We start from the raw sequence: 18,816 nt of genomic DNA on the forward strand, positions 1-18,816 counted from the left end.
GCTGAGTTCCTCCAGCATTTTGTGTGTGTTACTGGGCTACACTGATGCCACATGCACCCTATTACTGGGTTACCCTGTGCCCCAAGCACACAGATTTAACCTGCCGTAGCAAGGCATTCCTCATTCAAATGAATATGTGAATTTAGATGCCAAGAGAAGGCATAGAGTTTTTATTATTTACTGAATCGACTTTCAATCTTTTTAATTGTTTTTTTAAAACGTGAATATGCTTTCACAAATATTTTAAATATTAAAGAAGAATTTAACATGCAAACATTTTTAACAATACCTTTAAATCTTATCCCCAAGTGTTTTGCATTTATGTGAATATTATAAGGTTCACAGACAGTCAATAGCTCTGACAGTCCAGTACAGAGGGGAGAGGCCTCATCAGCAATGAGCATGGCCCTGAGTCCAGCCAGCTGCCTGTGCTGGAAGCTGAACCCCCAGTACAAGGCTATGTCAGAGATCATGTTGAAATAATCAGTGTAGCAACCAGCTATGAATTTAAGGGAAGAAGAAGATTGAGCCAAGCTGCTAAACTATTCACCGTGTATGAGAAGATTGTCTTTTGCAAATACAATAGTTGAAGAATTCCAAGTATCAAGCTTTTTACTTAAGCATCTGACCTGCAGTCTGTCCCAGGAACATTATTAAATGCAAGTAGGGCATTTGTTCAGAAAATCGTCAAGAATGTCACAGAACTTTTCATTGTTTGTTTTTACCTTTTAGTATGGACAGCTCCAATCTGCATAGTTAGAAGCTATTGCAAAATTAGAATGGAAAATGTTTGGGTGAATCAGTAGGATGTCAAAAAAAAATCTAATTCCACATTATTGCACTCTTTGCAGGAGTGATCCTTTTCTGACACAGTTTCTTAAGGCATGGCATTAAATGTGTGAGAAGGGCCAGTGTCGCCTTTACTTCATGAAGGGTCTGAGGCCCTCCTTCACTTCCTGAGGAGACTAAAGTCCTTTAGATTACTCAGGCCTCTCTTTCACATGTTCTCCAAGTCTGTTGTCGCCAGTACTGTCGAGTGTGCGGTGATGTGCTGGGGCAATGGTATCAACACAGGTGATGCCAACAGGCTCAATGAACTGATTAGAAAGGCTGGCTCTGTTGTAGGAGTCAAACTGGATACTGGAGGCTGTGATAGAACAAAGGACCCTACAGAAAACACTAGCAGTTCTGGACAATATTTCTCACCCTCTGCATGCCACCTTGGCTGAACAGAGGAGCACCTTCAGTAATAGACTAAGACAGCTGTACTGCTCCAAAGAGTGCTCTATGAGGTAACTCTTACCCTTGGCCATTAGGCTCTATATAGCCGGGGAGGTGATGGCCCCTTCCTGATAGACTGCTTGAGGTAACTTTTTTTAGTTCTTTCTCACTTCTCTCCTAATATCTGTATATCTGTGCACTTGTAATGCTACTGTGACACTTTAATTTCCTTTGCAATCAATAAAGTATCTTTCTGTCTGTCTATTTTGCTTCTATCTATGATGTCCTCTCGAAAGACAAAAGACATCACTCCTTGCTGCAGAGAAAAAAAAGTTGACCTTGAACAAGCAAGTTCAAAATTAAGGCTGTAGAGATTTGTTGTGTCTTTCACTTCATAGTAATCACCAAAACAAAATTTGTGCATTTCAGTTCCCCACGTGCTTTAATTGTAGGGATCACCATTTTGTCTCACTTAAGCTTGCAGTGTCTTTACTGACTGTCAGTCAACAATGAATTTTTTATGTCAGAGTTTTTCCCAAAGATTCTGCCTGAGCTGTTGAATGCTTCTAGTATTTTATCAATGATTTTTCTGAGCCTAATAAGAATCCTGTATCTGTACCTGACTGACTGAACTGCCCTCTGGAAAGTTGGCTGAACAAGTAGCTTGTTAGAACTTCACGACCATCTGGGATTTGAAACTGAGCAGGCTTTTTTTTTCTGACCCAAATCCAGCCATTCATTGAAAACTGATTCCTGACAGAAGGAAAAATAACATCTCAAAAATGGAAAAAAAACTTCCAATGCTGAAAAGCTAAAATTAAAAACAGCAAATGTTGGTTATACTTGACAGTTCAGGCTGCATGTATGGGGGAGAAAGCATAAGCAATAGGAGCACAAGTAGGCCATCTGGCCCATCAAACCTACTTTGCCATGCAATAAATCATTGCTGATCTGGCCGTGGACTCAATTCCACCTACCTACCTTTTCCCCATAACCCTTAGTTTCCTCTGCTATGCAAAAATCCAACTGTGCCTTAAATTTATTTAATGAGACAACTTCGACTGATTCCCTGGGGAGAGAATTCCAAGATTCACTATCTTGAGAAAAGCAGTTTCACCTTATTTCTGTACCACTAACTTGAGGGAAGAGAACCGAGTTAATGTTTCAGGTTGGAGACTCTTAATCAGAACTTCCACAGTATTATCCCCTCTCTCAGACGATCTTCTGTGACACGTAGCACATTAGGATCCAAGCTTACTCAAAGTAAATTGAAGGGATCTGCCGTTCACATGGATTCCCAAGACAACTGAGGCCAAACTGGTCTCATCTCATTACTGACTGTGAGCTATCAGTTCTTAAAGGGAGATACTGTGCTCATACAGCTGAGGAGAACATTCTGCTAATTTTGTCTGTGCTAGTTATTGAATTAACCTTGTAGAATTAGTTGTTTCGAGTATATGTTTTCAGTCCAGAAAAAGCTCTGCAATGGGCTACAACTCTCCTTTCAGTTGGTAACACTTGTTGTATATGGCATTTCTTTTTTATCGCATTTACATGTTTTTGAAATTATTGTAGATCTGTGCCCTCTGGTTATCGAACCTTCTACTGGAAATACACAGTTTCTCCCTATTTATTCTTCCAATTGTCCTTAATTTTTTGTACCCCCTCCCCGCCCATGTAATATTTACTTCTCTAAGAAGAAGATCTGCAGTTGCTCAACTGTTTCAATCTATTCCATTTTCTCAGTCCTGGTAACATTTGAATAAATCTCTGCAAACTGTACAAACCGTTCACCTCCCTGTATTCTTCAGCTTCGTTGCTATAACCTGACATGAACCTGAAGTACTGACTATTTTTCCTTTTCTGCTGACATGCTGAATGTTTTCAGTATTTTTATATTTTATTTCAGATTCCAGCATATGATGTGTTTGATTTTCATTCATCTGTTTTTCTGTGCTGATGTGGTCCAAGGTATACTTTGAAGTGCTCCAGGGTGAAGAAATGTTCAGAGTTCCAGGTTGCAATGTTGAGGGATTCTCACAAGCCTATGCATGCAGTAACCTGTCATTGTAAGAGTGTTCACTGTTAGCATTATTGTTAGCATAACTAGCTACATAATAAAAGCGGTGAAGCTCAGTACCAGACATTAAACGCAAGTTTGGAGTCCACAATCCAGTCATAGAAAATAGTCACTATCATTCTATTAATGTTGTATTTCATTTAGACAATATTTCATTTACAAGTCACCTCCTTTATACCCTCCAAAGATGGTTTGAGAGCAATTTGTAACAAAATGAAAGTTGATATGGCTTTAAAGCGTGAGAACAGAAGTGGTCATTCTTCCCACCATGTAAACATTATCTGGAAAAAGAACAGACTGGTCCATCATTGTAAATTTTTAGTTATTATTTGAAATTAATTTATGTGGAGCTTCCCTTCCACAGATCATACTGGTCTATACTTGACAATGGATCACTCTTTTTATTTCTGTAATTCCTTAAAAATATATATTATGGAACAGAAATTGTATGTTCAAGAAACAGTTGGATTGAGGAAAAAAAAGTGATCTCTTTCTGTCACAGGTTTATGGAAGCTGACATTTTCTTATAAGAAGGATTTATTGTCAGGACCCATCTGGAAATATTTACTACAGGTCCATGTTAGCAGCATTCTCTTTTGTGTATTCCATGCCTTAAATTTTGCAAGCATACCTACTTGAAATGTTGCCAATGGGTGTGTGGTTTGACTGATTGCTGACCATGCCCTTAACCTGCCATTCACATATGATATACAGTAGCTTCAGGGATCCCACTTCATAATGGAACGATTGCAGCTTGCTGCTGGTCCTTTAGGTCGTTATATTTTATTAATTATTCCAAGATGAGGTTTGGGTGCATCTGACCACGTTATACTGGAGGTCTGAATACGGAGTTTCATTTTTTAGCTTTTGCTCATGTTGCTTAATGCCCAGGCTTAGTACATGTTTGAATGTAAATCACATTTGCTGCTGTTTTCTTCCATGTTTTATAGCCATAAAAACAAATTAACCATAACTACAAATGAGCTTTGCCAAATTGTATTTGTCAATCAGCATTTAACTTGCTTCACCCTACATAAAAATGTATTACAAGTGTTGAAATTAAGTCTAATTTTACTTGAGCCAGAAAAGACTTAAATAATCATTAAGCTCTAATTATGCCTATATTTAATCTCCATATTTTCAGTCATCTGGCCTCTTAAAGTGTTATGCTACATTTTTATTAGTTACCAGTGGTTGGAAGACCTTCTGGAGGTATTAGTTTAAGGAAAACTCAGCAAGACAGGCCTGATCCGCAAATTTTGAGCTGTGTTTGCAATTCATTATCTGAATCATGATTGTGAATATTGTTTAATGTGTGCAACAGGTTCTGCTAGTCATTTATTTTGAGAGAGTTTTTGCATAATTTTGGCATCATAAACTATAAAGGAGAAAGTAATGATATCTTGTAATTTCAATGTGGATAAAATTCTGATTTGAATAAAGAGCAGCTAATTTTTGTGAACCAGGTGCTTGAACTATTAAAGCATGGAAAACACTCTGATTGTGCTAATAGGAGATTCTGGAGGTTTTTTTGGATTCTCTTATTTGTTTTGTATGATGCCCATGATCTCTTTTGCTAACATTTACAACTCTATTTGCATGCTGTTGCAACAACAAACTGCACGCATCCAAAATGATGCATTTTTCTAGTTTGAAGCTGATACTCGCAGCGTATTTGCTTCAGTCTTAGTGAAGCAGAATCATGGGAAGGAAGAGTGAAAATTAGTAGCACTGCAAAAGGCAGTAATAATTGGGGCAAAGGTGCCCTCTTGGTTCTGGGACCCTTTCTTCCTCCTGCTCCTTTAGAGAGCATCCATTGAGGCAAATTACACTATCTCTTAATCCTCAAGCATTGGACAGCTTCATAAGTATTGCCAGCTGATCTTCCGCTTAAAAGAAAAAAAAAACAAAAGTTCAGAATTTAAATTCACAGAGTATAAACTTAGCCATTAAGCTACCCTGGTCATATTATCTTTTTCTCCATCCTAACAAAAAATGATCCTCAGTTCCCACCTAATTATATATCTGTCCATTTGGTAGGACTAAAATTTTAACTCCACGATTTCCCTCTGTATGCATTTTGATCTTTCCTCTTTTCCTTTTAAACTCACATACATTTATTTGGCAAGATTATTATTCTAAAGGGGAAGAACAAGGCCAAGGAGATTAACTCCTGAGATGTTTCCTGCCAAGTTATCATCTGACCCGAGGTATATTTTTGTTCAGATAGATACATACTTTATTAATCCTAAAGGAAATTACAGTGTCACAATAGCATTACAAATGCACAGATGTACAAATATTCGAAAAGAAGTAAGAAGGAATAAAAAATAAGTTTCCTTAAACAATCCAACAGGAGGGGTCATCTCTTCCCCGGCTATAGGGTGATTCATTATAGAGCCTAATGGCCGAGGGTAAGAATGACCTCATATAGCACTCTTTCGAGCAGCACAGTTGCTGCTAAAAGTCTATTACTAAAAGGGTTCCTCTGTTCAGCCAAAGTGGCGTGCAGAGGGTGAGAGACACCGTCCAGAAATGCCAGGATTTTCCACAGGGTCCTTTGTTCTACCACAACCTCCAGTGTGTCCAGTTTAACTCCTATAACAGAGCCAGCCTTTCCCATCAGTTTATTGAGCCCGTTGGTATCACCCTTGATGACGCCATTGCCCCAACACACCATCACATAGAAGAATGTACTGGTGACAACAGACTGATAAAACATGAGAAGGAGAGGCCTGCATATTCCAAAAGACCTCCTGAGAAGTAAAGGTGACTCTGGCTCTTCTTGTTTGTACACAGCCCCTGTGTTGGTACTCCACTCAGGTCTGTCGTCCAGGCACTTGCAGCTGACTATATTTTCACTTATCCACTGAATCACTCATCTTTGAGATTTCAGATACAACATACTTTTTTCTTTAGGTTACTTTTTATGATATGTAGAGAAACATGCCAAAAACAGCCTCACAGTCTGGTGAAAGTAGGGCTATGTGCTTGCTAAGTAATGGAAATGGGTTTGTGTGATTGCACAATCAACAATCTGCAGCAATGGCACTGAAAGCTGATAGTAAATAAGCAGCTGTTGGAAGAAGTCAGCTTCATAAATATCCCCATCTTCAATAATTGAAGCAAAACAAAGAACAGTACAGCATAGTACAGATCCTTCAACCCATAATGTTGTGCTGACCTTTAACCTACTCTTCGATCGATTTAACCCTTCCCTCCCACATAGCCCTGCATTTTCTTTCATCCATGAGCCTATCTAAAAGTCTCTTGAATATTTCTGTAAGTACGACATTCCACACACAAAGCTTAATCAGACTTTTTCTATCTAAATACTGGTGTAGTCTGTCCCTCAGAGTTCCCTTCAGTAATATGCTGGTGATGCTAGACTGACTGTCATGCTTATCCCCGCTACTCTGCCTACACAATGGCATAACATTAATGACGGAACGTCAGCAGTGGCTAACAATGAAGCAAGTATCAATGCAAGGATCTCCACATTTTCTCATTTAACTAACTATCCTATGAAACTGTCCCATCCTTTTCCATCTTTTTTTTTCTTTTAAAACTAATGGAATTATGGTCACTAGAGCCAAAGTATTCTCTGGCTGCAACTTCAGTTACCTGCCTTACTTCATTCTCTTAGAGACTGTCCAGTGTTGCACACTTCCAAGTAGAGCCCTCTATATATTGATTCAGGAAACTTTCTTGGACAAGCTTCACAAATTCCACCCCATCAAAGTCCTTAACACTTTGGATGGCCCAATTAGTACTGGGGAAATTGAAATCACACACTGTTACAAAGTTATTATTCCATAACTTTGAGTAATTTCTCTCCACATCTCACTCTCAAGATCCTGCTGATTATTGGGGGGAGGGTCTATAATACAATCCCACTTGAGTGACCCTCCCCTTCTTGTTTCTAAGTTCTACCCATATGGCCTCACTGATTGATTCCCCAAGAATGTCATCTCTAAGTATTATTTTAAGTTCCCCCTGATCAAAAGGCAACACCCCTCCTCACTTAGCTATATTTCTGTTGGAATATTCTGTTTTAGTAGCTATATTCTGTTGGACTATTACTCTAAGCTATGTTTCTGTGATGGCTATAATATCCCAGTCCTCAGAGCTAGTCTGGACTCTCAGTTCATCTACTATACCCAGTCTATGCTCTGAGTTTGTCTGCCTTGCCTTTTAAACCACTGATTATCAATTGTAAAGTCCATGAACTTGTCATCTCTGTTCTTTAAGGCGTGTATGTCAATGTCTTCAATGAGGTTAAGATTTTGAACTGAAACTGGAAACAGAACAACCAGAAGAATACAACAAGATTTAGAGAGCACAATCAAATGTGAAAATTAAAATCCTGAAATGAAGACAAATTGCAGAAATTGTGTAGTTCAAAGTTCAAAGCAAATTTAACTATATTTGTATATGTCACCATATGCAACTGTGAGATTTATTTTGTTCTGGGCATACTCAATAAACCTTTAACATCTGCCGGACGATGCTGAGGATGTTCTACGAGTCTATGGTGGCCAGTGCTATCATGTTTGCTGTTGTGTGCTGGGGCAGCAGGCTGAGGATAGCAGACACCAACAGAATCAACAAACTCATTCGTAAGGCCAGAGATGTTGCGGGGGTGGAACTGGACTCTCTGACGGTGGTATCTGAAAAGAGGATGCTGTCCAAGTTGCATGCCATCTTGGACAATGACTCCCATCCACTCCATAATGTACTGGTTAGGCACAGGAGTACATTCAGCCAGAGACTCATTCCACCGAGATGCAACACTGAGCGTCATAGGAAGTCATTCCTGCCTGTGGCCATCAAACTTTACAACTCCTCCCTCGGAGTGTCAGACACCCTGAGACAATAGGCTGGTCCTGGACTTACTTCCACTTGGCAAAAATAATTTATTATTTAATTATTTATGGGTTTTATATTGCTATATTTCTTCACTTTTCTTGGCACAGCTGTAACAAAACCCAATTTCCCTCAAGATCAATAAAGTATGTCTGTCTGTAACCATAACTGAATCAACGAAATACCACAGCAGCAGGATGGACAACCAGTGTGCAAAAATAACAACAAGCAATGAAAATAAAAAAAGAAAGAAAAACAAGAATGAATGAATGAATGAATAAATAAATAAATAGAGAGATATATATATATATACAAACAAACAACAGATATTGAGAGCATGAGGCGAATAATCCTTGAAAGTGAGTCCAATGGTTGTGGGAGCGGTTCAGAGATGGGGCATGTGAAGTTCATGAACCTGATGGGTTAGAGGTAATAACTGTACCTGAGCCAGGTGGTATAAGTCCTGAGGCACCTATCTGTACCTTCTTTCTGATGGCAGCAGTAAGAAGAGAGCATGACCTCAGTGGTTGGGCCCCTGATGATGGATGCTGCTTTCATGCGCCAATGCTTCGTATAGATGTGCTCAATGGAGGGAAGGACTTAACGCCTGAGGCACTGCCATGCTTTCTTCATAATGGAGATTGTGGAGGAGATGTTGTTGCCAATCTGAACTGACTGGGGTCTGCAAGTGATCCAACTGCACAACAATATACTGAGGCCAAGGCCTTGAAGGTTATTGATTAATTTTGAGGGGATGATAGTATTGAATGCTGAGCTGCAGTTGATAAATAACATCCTGATGTATGCATTTTTGCTGTCTAGATGTTCCAGAATTGAGTGAAGAACCAGTGAAATGGCATCTGTTGTGACTGTAGGCAAATTGGAATGGATCCAAGTCACTTCTCAGGGGGGAGTTCATATGTTTCATCACCAACCTCTGAAAGCACTTCATCACCGTGGATGGAAGTGCTACTAGACGATAGTAGGCACCGGTATAATTAAAACCTGCTTGAAGCAGATGGGTACCTCAGACTGCTGAAGCGAGAGGTTAAAGATCTCAGTGAACACTCCACTCAGTTGATCAGCACAGGTGTTTAGTACTCAGACAAGTACTCCATTTGTGGATGCTCTCACGTCATCCTCAGAGACTGAAATCAGAGTGTCATCCGGGGTTGTGGGAGTTCATGATGTTCCTCCATGTTTTGATAGTCAAAGCAAGCATAGAGGTTATTGGGGTGATCTGGAAGTGAAGTCCTGTTGTCACCTATGTCACTTGATTTCACTTTGTAGGAGGTGATAGCATTCAAGCCCTGCCACAGCTGTCAGGCTTTCTTCATTGGTTCAAGTTTAGTCCACAGTTGCCACTTCGGCTGTGGGATGGCTTTCTGGAGATCGTACCTGAACTTCCTGTTGCTTACCTCGTCACTCTGCTCTGACACTCAGTAGATTGGGGATTTTGTGGTTCATCCAGGGCTTCTGGTTGGGGAAGACTCTGAATGGTTTTGTGAGGACACACTCATCTACAACTGTTTTTATAAAGTAAACAGTAAAGTCTAAAGTTTTAGTCAGCATGCTAAGAAGAGAGAATAGTTAATCTTTCAGTTCAAACCCACCCACCAATCACAGCCAGTTCTGATTAAAAAAAAAGTCTCAACTTCAAACAATGATTTGTTCTTTTCCCTTTAACATTGATAGATCTGTAGGATAAGTTCCTGACAAAGGTAAAATGTTAAAATCTTATGATAAATTTGGAAAGTGGTCTTTCCCACGATTGCAGAAATTGAATGACGCTTAACTGATTGGAACGTTGTACATACCATTGACAAGTTTTTACCACTTTATAGGCAGTAAAGGACTGCATTGGCATTATTGGGAAGTTTACCCTGTCTCCTGAGAACCCCAGTATTCCGAAGCAGTTTCCTTCACTTGTCTCCTGATGAAGGGTTTTGGCCCAAAACGTCATCACTACCTCCTCCCATAGATGCTGTCTGGTCTGCTGAGTTCTGCCAGCAATTTGTGTTTCTATCCTTCACTTGTATTAACTGGTTCACTTCACATTTAATTAGCTGTTCCAAATCCTCCAGAAGAGACAGAAGAAAATTCATAACTGTGAAACAGTTCAAAACATTGCACTTGGAGATAGATTTCCTTGGCTCACAGCTATAGACACCCATTCTTGGTCTATAACATACCACTAGTGGCATATTTCTGACTGGCATGGCACATATGGAAAGTTGTCTTACATAGCTTCAAATATTTGTTTAATTTTCTGATGAGAGTAGTCTCAAAATCAAATCAAAGTGTGGTTTTATCGAAATGAATGGAGCTCCTTATTTAAATAGTAGGGATCTTTCCCCCCATTGCATGAAACCACTTGCAGCATCTGCTTTACCTCTCAAATGGCACTTTACACTGATGCTCTGAGCACAGGAGAGATTAAAGTATATTTGTAGAATCGTAGCAGAACTTTCAAACACATCACTTTTTTTTAAGTGTAGTCGCAATTATTATGTAAGCATCACATGGCAGCAATTTGTGCTCCACATCAAGACCACGTAGATAGATAGCAATTACAATATATGACCAATGGGTCTGGTTTTACTGGTGTTGATTCAGAAATGCTTTCCAGTGCATTGTGAAAATTTGCTGTCATTCATCATTCAGTAATGGTGCAGAACATTTTACAAGGTTTATAAATAAGCAGAAGATTTTGTGGCATCACCTCATTCAAGTGGGAGCACCTCACTGGTGCAAGGCCAGATTATGTTCTAAACTTCCAAATAAAGTATGTTTTAACCACTTGAAATAACTTCTTATTTCATTGGCTAGCAGGCAGATTATTGTTAGAACTTAAAAGTAGGGTCACACTTCAACTCCCATCAGTGAGCACCTTGCATATAGGTGTGCTGGAAAATTAAGGTGCTCCTCTGCTTAATCCAGCTAGAAAAAGGTAAATTAAAGAGGGAATCATGAGGGAGGGCACTGTTAATGCTCTTTAACTCCTTTAATAGTCAGTGTGAGGCTTAATAACTTTCCCAATTTGCATGAACTAATTAGGCTGTTGTTCCATCCCATCTTAATTTTGAATGTTTCTACTAAATCCCTCTTATCTGTTCTGAAGAAAACCAATTTAAGTTTTAAGCATTTTTTGTATTTATATTTCCTAATACCAGGCAGTGTCCCAGCGTATCTGTGCTGTATCACTTTTATTATATCAACATCCCTCCCATAATGAGAGAACTTGATTAAATGCAGCACTCATGCTATGGTCTTCCAAAGTTACTGTATCAGTGTCTTTCATTATGTTTAGTGTCCACACATGAGCCATAGCCAAAATTATAGGTTCAGAAATGAATGATATGTGATTCAATTTTCACACACATCCATAGATGGACTTCACAGAGCACCATTAGTAGCACCAGCTGTAATGCACCCATTACTAGGTCAGCAGCTAACAAAACAAAAAGCTAAAGTCAAAACTGCGAAGTGTTTTAAAAATATTTCCAACAAACTAGCACATTGTTTTCCTTTTCAGAGTGACACTGATAGCCCTTCCTCAACTGGGTTGATAACGTGAGAACACATGACACTTGGCAGTCATATCTTACAGAATAGTCTATAGGAGCCATTTCTCAAGTTTTATTGCAGGCAAAATGGCTAGGTGGGAGTTCTGAGACAAACTGAAACTTCCTGAGAACGTGATGTACACTAGAGTGCATATGTAATTGCAAGTGAATTATTTGCCCCATCATTTTCCAGAGATTTTGTGATGATGTGTATGTTATCCATGAGTAACCTGCTTGTCAGAAATCCAAATTAATGTTCAAGACTAGGGAGCTTTACATTTTATTTTGAAAAATGGTGTTCAGGATTTAAATTCAATACAGGGGCTATATTTATCCAAAAACAGATTACTGAATGTATGAGTTGCATTTAGCAGGATAACAGTATCTTGGACTACCATCCTTAACCGGACAGATCATTTATCTTTCCAATATTGTGAAACTCTTGCTCTTGCAACTCTGCAGAGAACATCACAAATCTGGTCAAAGATAAACATTGTTCCTTTTCATTTATTCTTTCCCACCCCCTTTCCTGCTTTGTTGGCTCTAAACAGGACTTGAAAAACAGCGGACGGCTGAGACAAACATTTTTCTTCCTTCCTTGTTGTCGAATCTGGAAAAAGTTCCCAGCTTCCTGTCATGAATAACTTTCTTTGACATGGCTGGGCCTTTCAAACAATATTAAAAAAGGAGTGAAAGGCATTTGTACTTCCTGCCTTGCTAATAAAGCAGCTAATATAACTAGACTTGCTTTCCTTTGGGACATTCAGTGTTCAGCCCTGAAGCTGAGTAAATGGAATATTGTTTTCCTTGATCTTACAGGTATATGTTTAGGAATAAAAAACTGGTGCCCACTGTTTTTGAAACAAGGGAGATGAACTAAATAACCACTGTTGCCTGATATCAATATATTTTGCATTACAGAAAAAGAAAGCAGTTGCCTTTCCATCCTATTTTCATAGCACAACACTTTACCAGAGACCAAGGTCCAATTCCCACAGCCGTCTGTAAGGAGTTTGTACTGTGCGGGTTTCCTCTGGGCGCTCCGGTTTCCTCCCGCAGTTCGTACTGTTTGGTAGGTTAACTGGTTACTGTAAATTGTCCTATACTTAGGCTAGGGTTAAGTCGGGGGCTGCTGGCCCCTGTTCCACGCTGTATCTCAATCAATCAATAAATAAATAGATAGATAAATAGAAGTAATCTTTAAATACTACAAATCTGTCATGTGGAAATAGTGCTTGCTAATTGGCAAATAATACTAATTTAATAGATTCTGTAATAAGTTCACCTGGAGGTTTTATGTAATTCCATGTAAATAGGTAGGTTTACCTTTAAAATAACTGGCAGATGATCTCAAATGGGTTCATTCCATTTGTTACTTGTTTTACAGCCTAACATTTTAAAAAATCTATTTCAATACAACGAGGCTTCAATTTTTAAATAATGATCATAAGATAACTTTTTATTACATATTTAATTTTGTGAGTGTATCAGTTCCTACAATTCAAATAGAATCCTGCCTGCTGCTCGTTGAACTGTATTTTGAATGGTGTTTGGACAAAAAAGTGAATTATTTGTTGTTATCTGTTAATGACTGAACTAAGAAATTGCTCCTAATAACTGAAATAACATATTTTTGGGGGGACATTTTGTTAAAGTCTCAATTTCAGATACTTGAAAAAAAGGGTTTAATTAATGGATGTCAAATATGTTGATGCAGTTAGAAGCTCTTTGTGACCCTGCTGTACATAGTAACTTTAAAAGCATGATTGTGGATGTGCTTTTTTTAAAGCTGATTTGCACATCTGCTTATAATTTTTTTTCATTTTCCGTAAGTAAACAGTTAATACTAGAAAATTAGATGTGTTAATGCCCAAAGTCTTCACAGTCTTTGAGCTGTTGGAGCTACTATAGCCTGAACCAAAGTACTTTCTTTCTTCTACCAGGAAGGAAATTTTTGTTGCGATATGCCTCTATTACTTCCCCTGCAACATCCGCATATTATAAACTTACCGAGACAGATTTTGGACTCCCAACCCTTTTCTAATTAAGTAGAGTATCATTTCACTTGTGTGTATGTTGCCCCTAAACTGCCATAGGAAATATTAGTCATCTCTTAATGCTTTAAAAACAGTTTCATTTGCACTGCAGTATTCAATAGAACTTCCTCTCATTGCTGGATTTGCTAGATCAAAGATAAACTCTGTGCTCAGCAAACCAAAACAAGACATTAATTTTCTTTGACTAAACTGATGTGGCAGCTAGTTCTATGGAGTTTGTCTCATGCAGAAAAAGTTTTTAGTGATCCTTCTCTTCCTTGTGTGTGTATGTATGCTTTACATAAATAGATTCACATAAGTATAAGCACACACTTTCATATAATATCTGGTTTATGGGTTCCAGGTTATTTGGAATAGAATGAAAGCTTATGGTACATCCTGCCTTTTCTTTTGTACTCCGCCAGCAAGCATCTAAGCCAGGAATTTCCCTTCTTAGGGGCAGGGCTCCCTCCACTGTTCTTAAATAAAGACTCTTAAGTGTCATGGGATTATATCTGAGCTGCTTTGTGCCATGACTATTTGAATGTGGATTACAAGATGCATTATTTCTCATAAGCAGACATGCAAGGCTTTATATGCTTTATGTATTGATTATTTTGAAGATCTCGGATTAAAATTGAAAATAGCAAATCATTAAAACTAGTGTTAAAACACTGTACATTGCACATACAGTCCTCTATGTAGCAGGTAAGATTTTAAGAGTCCATTATTAAAGATAAGGTTTTGGGGTACTTGGAAGAACATGATAAGTTAGGCCAGAGTCAGCATGATTTCCTTAATGAGAGATCTTGCCTGACAAATACGTTGGAATTCTTTGAGGAAGTAACAAGTAGGATAGACAAAGGAGAGTCAGTGGTTGTTGTTTACTTGGATTTTCAGACAAAGTGCGACGCATGAGGCTGCAAAGCATAATGGGAGCCCTGGTTTTACAGGAAGGTTACTTGCATGGATAGAAGATTAGCTGATTGGCAGAAGGCAGAGTAAGAATAAAAGGCAGACCTTTTCCCTTTGTCTGCCAGTGACTTGTAGTGTCCCACAGGTGTTGGTTTTGGGTCCATAACTTTTCATGTTATATGTTATTGATCAGGATGATGGAACTGATGGATTTCTGGCCAAGTTTATGAATGATACAAAGATAGGATCACAGAACTTTTCAATATTATTAGGAATCACTGTTCAATCTAAATTGCATCCATTTTTTTCAGTTTTATATTACAAACCAAAGTAAAGTCATTTAGCTCATTCTGCTTTTGCCAACTGTAGAACAGCCTAACTGACCACAATGTTCATCGCCAATACACAGTGAATTTTTCTCATCTAGATTTTATTCATTCAAATAAAAGTAGGATCAACCAGGATAGGTCTTAGACAGTGAATGGTAGGCACTGAGCAGTGTGTAGATCAAAGAAATACAGCTCCATCATTCATTGTAAGTGGCGTCACAGCTACATAGGGTCATAAAGTAAGCTTTTGGCATATTGACTTCCATAAATCAAAGTATTGAGTATAGGAGATGGGATGTTATGTTGAAGTTGTATAAGATGTTGGTGAGACCTAATTTGGAGTGTTGACAACGCTTCTCCCTATAGATGCTGCCTGGCCTGCTGTGTTCCACCAGCATTTTGTGTGTGTTGCTTGAATTTCCAGCATCTGCGGATTTCCGTGTGTTTGGAGTATTGTGTGCAGTTTTGGTCACCTACCTACAGGAAGGATGTAAATAAGGTTGAAGGAGTACAGAGAAAATTTACAAGTATGTTGCCAGGTCTGGAGGACCTGAGTTATAAGGAAAGATTGAATAGGTTAGGACTTTATTCCTTAGACTGTAGAAGATTGATAAGAGATTTGATAGAGGTATTCAAAGTTATGGGAGATATAGATAGGGTAAATGCATGCAGGCTTTTTTCACTGAGGTTGGGTGGGACTACAGCTAGAGGTCATGGGTTAAGGGTAAAAGGTAAAAAGATTAAGGCAAACATGAAACGAAACTTCTTCACTAAGAAGGTCGTGAGAGTATGGAATGAACTGCCAGCACAATTGGTGTATGCGAGCTTGTTTTCAGCGTTTAAGGAAAGTTTGGATAGGTACATGTATGGAGGGCTTTGGTTGAAAGGAGTAGGCAATTTAAATGGTTTAGCATGGACTATATGGGCTGAAGGGACTTTTCTATGACTCAGTGTCTCTACCATTAGACTTGCTTCCAGCACACTTTTAGCCAGTCTGCTTCAGATCTCAAAAATACTGCATTTTTACTTTTACTCATACTGGTGTGCTTAATTTGTGCCTCACCTTAGATTTTTGTCCTCTCCTATTGAAAACAGTTTTCCTTATTTACTTCTAAAAAAAACTAACAATTTGTGATCTTTGAGTTAGTTCTCTATATTTTTCCTTAATTTTGCTACTTTGTGGAGAAAGGATTTTTCCCAAATTTTCCGTGCAACTAAAGTTGCTCGTCTGGAAAAGCTCTTCTGTATTCTCTCTAAGGCTTTGCGCATTTTCTAAAGTGCTATACACAAAATTATACCACAGTGCTTGTAGCTGAGGCACAACCAATGTTTCTTTATACTCTGTCAATAAATGCCAAAAATGCTATCTGTTTCTGTTTTAAGTAGTCTATCATTTTGAAATTGGTAAATTGTTCGTTGTTGTGTACAGTACACGTACCGAGGTTGAGGTAAGAGAATGTAGAATAAAGTGTTACATTGACAAGGACAGCGCAGTGCGGGCAGGCAATAAGGTACAAAGTCTTAATGAGCTAGATTGTGAGGTCAAGGGTTGATCACATTGTACTAGAGAACCAGTCTTATTACAGTAGGACAGAAGCTGTCCCTGAGCTGGTGGTGCATGCTTTCGGATTTTTGTATCTAATGCCTGATTTGGGGGGTGGGTGGGAGGATAGAGAACATCCAGGGTGAGTGGGGTTTTCAATTATGTTGGCTGTTTTACCAAGGCAGTGAGAAGTATGAGCCGAATCCATGGAGAGGAGACTGGTTTCCGTGATGTGCTAAGCTGATGTAATGTGCACAACTCTTTGCAATTTCTTGTGGACTTTGAATATACACACCACTTATTTATTCCTGAACCCCATGTAAATTTTTAAATTTACTTTCTATGACCTCACATTATTTTTCCTTATAACACATTTTAACACAATTTTCTGCTTCACTTTTCAACTGTGACTCCATTTCACTTACCCCTGTCCAATAGGAGTTTGAATTAGAACATACATACATAGATCAATAGAGCCACAGGGCTTTGAAGCCAGTCATGTCTGTGCTGACCATGATGCCTAATGCCATTTGTGGTCTGTTTCTCTTTATTCCCTGTCTATTCATGTGTCTGTCTAAATGGCATCTGAATGTTACTATCATATCTGCTTCTACCACCTTTCTTTGCAGTGCATTTTAAGCACCTACTACTCCGTGCAAAAAAAAAAAATTGCCTTGCAAACTTCTTTTAAACTTTCCCCCTCTCACTTTAACTCTGTCTCCTCTAGTATTTGGCTTTTCCACTCAGCGATAAAGACTTCGATTTCCTACCCTATCTTTGCTTCTCATAATCTTAGAAACGTAGAACATAGAAAACCTACAGCACAATACAGGCCCTTCAGCTGTGCTGAACATGTCCTTACCTTAGTAATTAGTAATAGGGTTATCAAATATACTTATATACTTCTATCAGGTCACTTTTACCCTGTAACATTCCAGAGAAAACAAACCACTTCTGCATTCTCTCCAAGGTCAACAAACTCATTCGTAAGGCCAGTGATGTTGTGGGGGTGGAACTGGACTCTCTGTCAGTGATGTCTGAAAAGAGGATGCTGTCCAAGTTGCATACCATCTTGGACAATGTCTCCCATCTACTCCATAATGTACTGGTTAGGCACAGGAGTACATTCAGCCAGAGACTCATTCCACCGAGATGCAACACTGAGCGTCATAGGAAGTCGTTCCCGCCTGTGGCCATCAAACTTTACGACTCCTCCCTCAGAGTGTCAGACACCCTGAGCCAATAGGCTGGTCCTGGACTTATTTCCAACTTGGAATAATTTACATTATTATTTATTTATGGTTTTATATTGCTATATTTCTACACTATTCTTGGTTGGTGCGACTGTAACGAAACCCAATTTCCCTCGGGATCAATAAAGTATGTCTGTCTGTCTGTCTGTCTCTGCATCTTTCCTGTAGAACAGTATCTGAAACAAGTGCAATTAAGCACAACATAACTTGTTAATTTTTGCATTCAGTGCCCTAATCAATTAAGGCAAGCTTGCCGTAGACTTCCTTTACAATCCTATCCATCTGTTTTACCACTTCCGAGGAGCGATGAACACGCACCCCATTGTCCCTCAATCAATATGCATCATTTCTCCAGAGGGTTTTCCCATTTGCTGTACATGTTCCTCTTGCATTTGACCACCTGGAGTTCCTAACCTAATACAGTGAATTCCAGTTAGTTGGGATACATAGGAACCAGTATTTTTGGCCCAATTAGCTGAAGTTTCATGGAAATAGTTAAAAAAAGGTTTAGAAAAGACAAAACTACTGTTTAACTGAATAACAATTGATGTCTTTAAATGAAATACAGAGCAAATTAGAACACTACCAATACTACTGCTGTAGTATAAAACTGTGTATTAGTTCCTAATAGCTATCATTGGAGGGATTATCCAGTGTTCTTTTGAAGAACACTAAATGATTAAATGAACAAAATCAGCGCAAACACCTAGTACAGATAATGAATTACCATCGTACACTGCTTTCGATGATTGCATTCTCCAAATATTCTTTTTCTTTGTAACATGATGATTGTCGTTACCTTAAATTCTTCGTAGTGTCTAACTTGTTGAAGTAGTGAAATCATTTCATTTTCACTCACAGCCATTTCTGGCATCTCCAAGCCTGAATGCTCGAAATCGCAGAGAGTAAAGCAGTTCCAAATTGTCTTACTGCTTATTTCTTGCCAGCCATTAGTGACAAAAATCACTGCTTTTTGAACACAAACACAAGCAACTGATGTTGTTTAA

At 38.7% G+C, this 18,816-nt stretch overlaps 1 protein-coding gene across 5 annotated transcripts in view; it reads left to right on the forward strand.

The window, feature by feature from the left end:
* supt3h (SPT3 homolog, SAGA and STAGA complex component) overlaps nt 1–18,816 on the forward strand; it is a 396,945-nt gene that overhangs the window by 365,670 nt on the left and 12,459 nt on the right. The window lies entirely within an intron of this gene.

This window comes from Hypanus sabinus, chromosome 10 (genome assembly GCF_030144855.1).
Source record: "Hypanus sabinus isolate sHypSab1 chromosome 10, sHypSab1.hap1, whole genome shotgun sequence".
NCBI classification, from domain to species: Eukaryota; Metazoa; Chordata; class Chondrichthyes; order Myliobatiformes; family Dasyatidae; genus Hypanus; species Hypanus sabinus.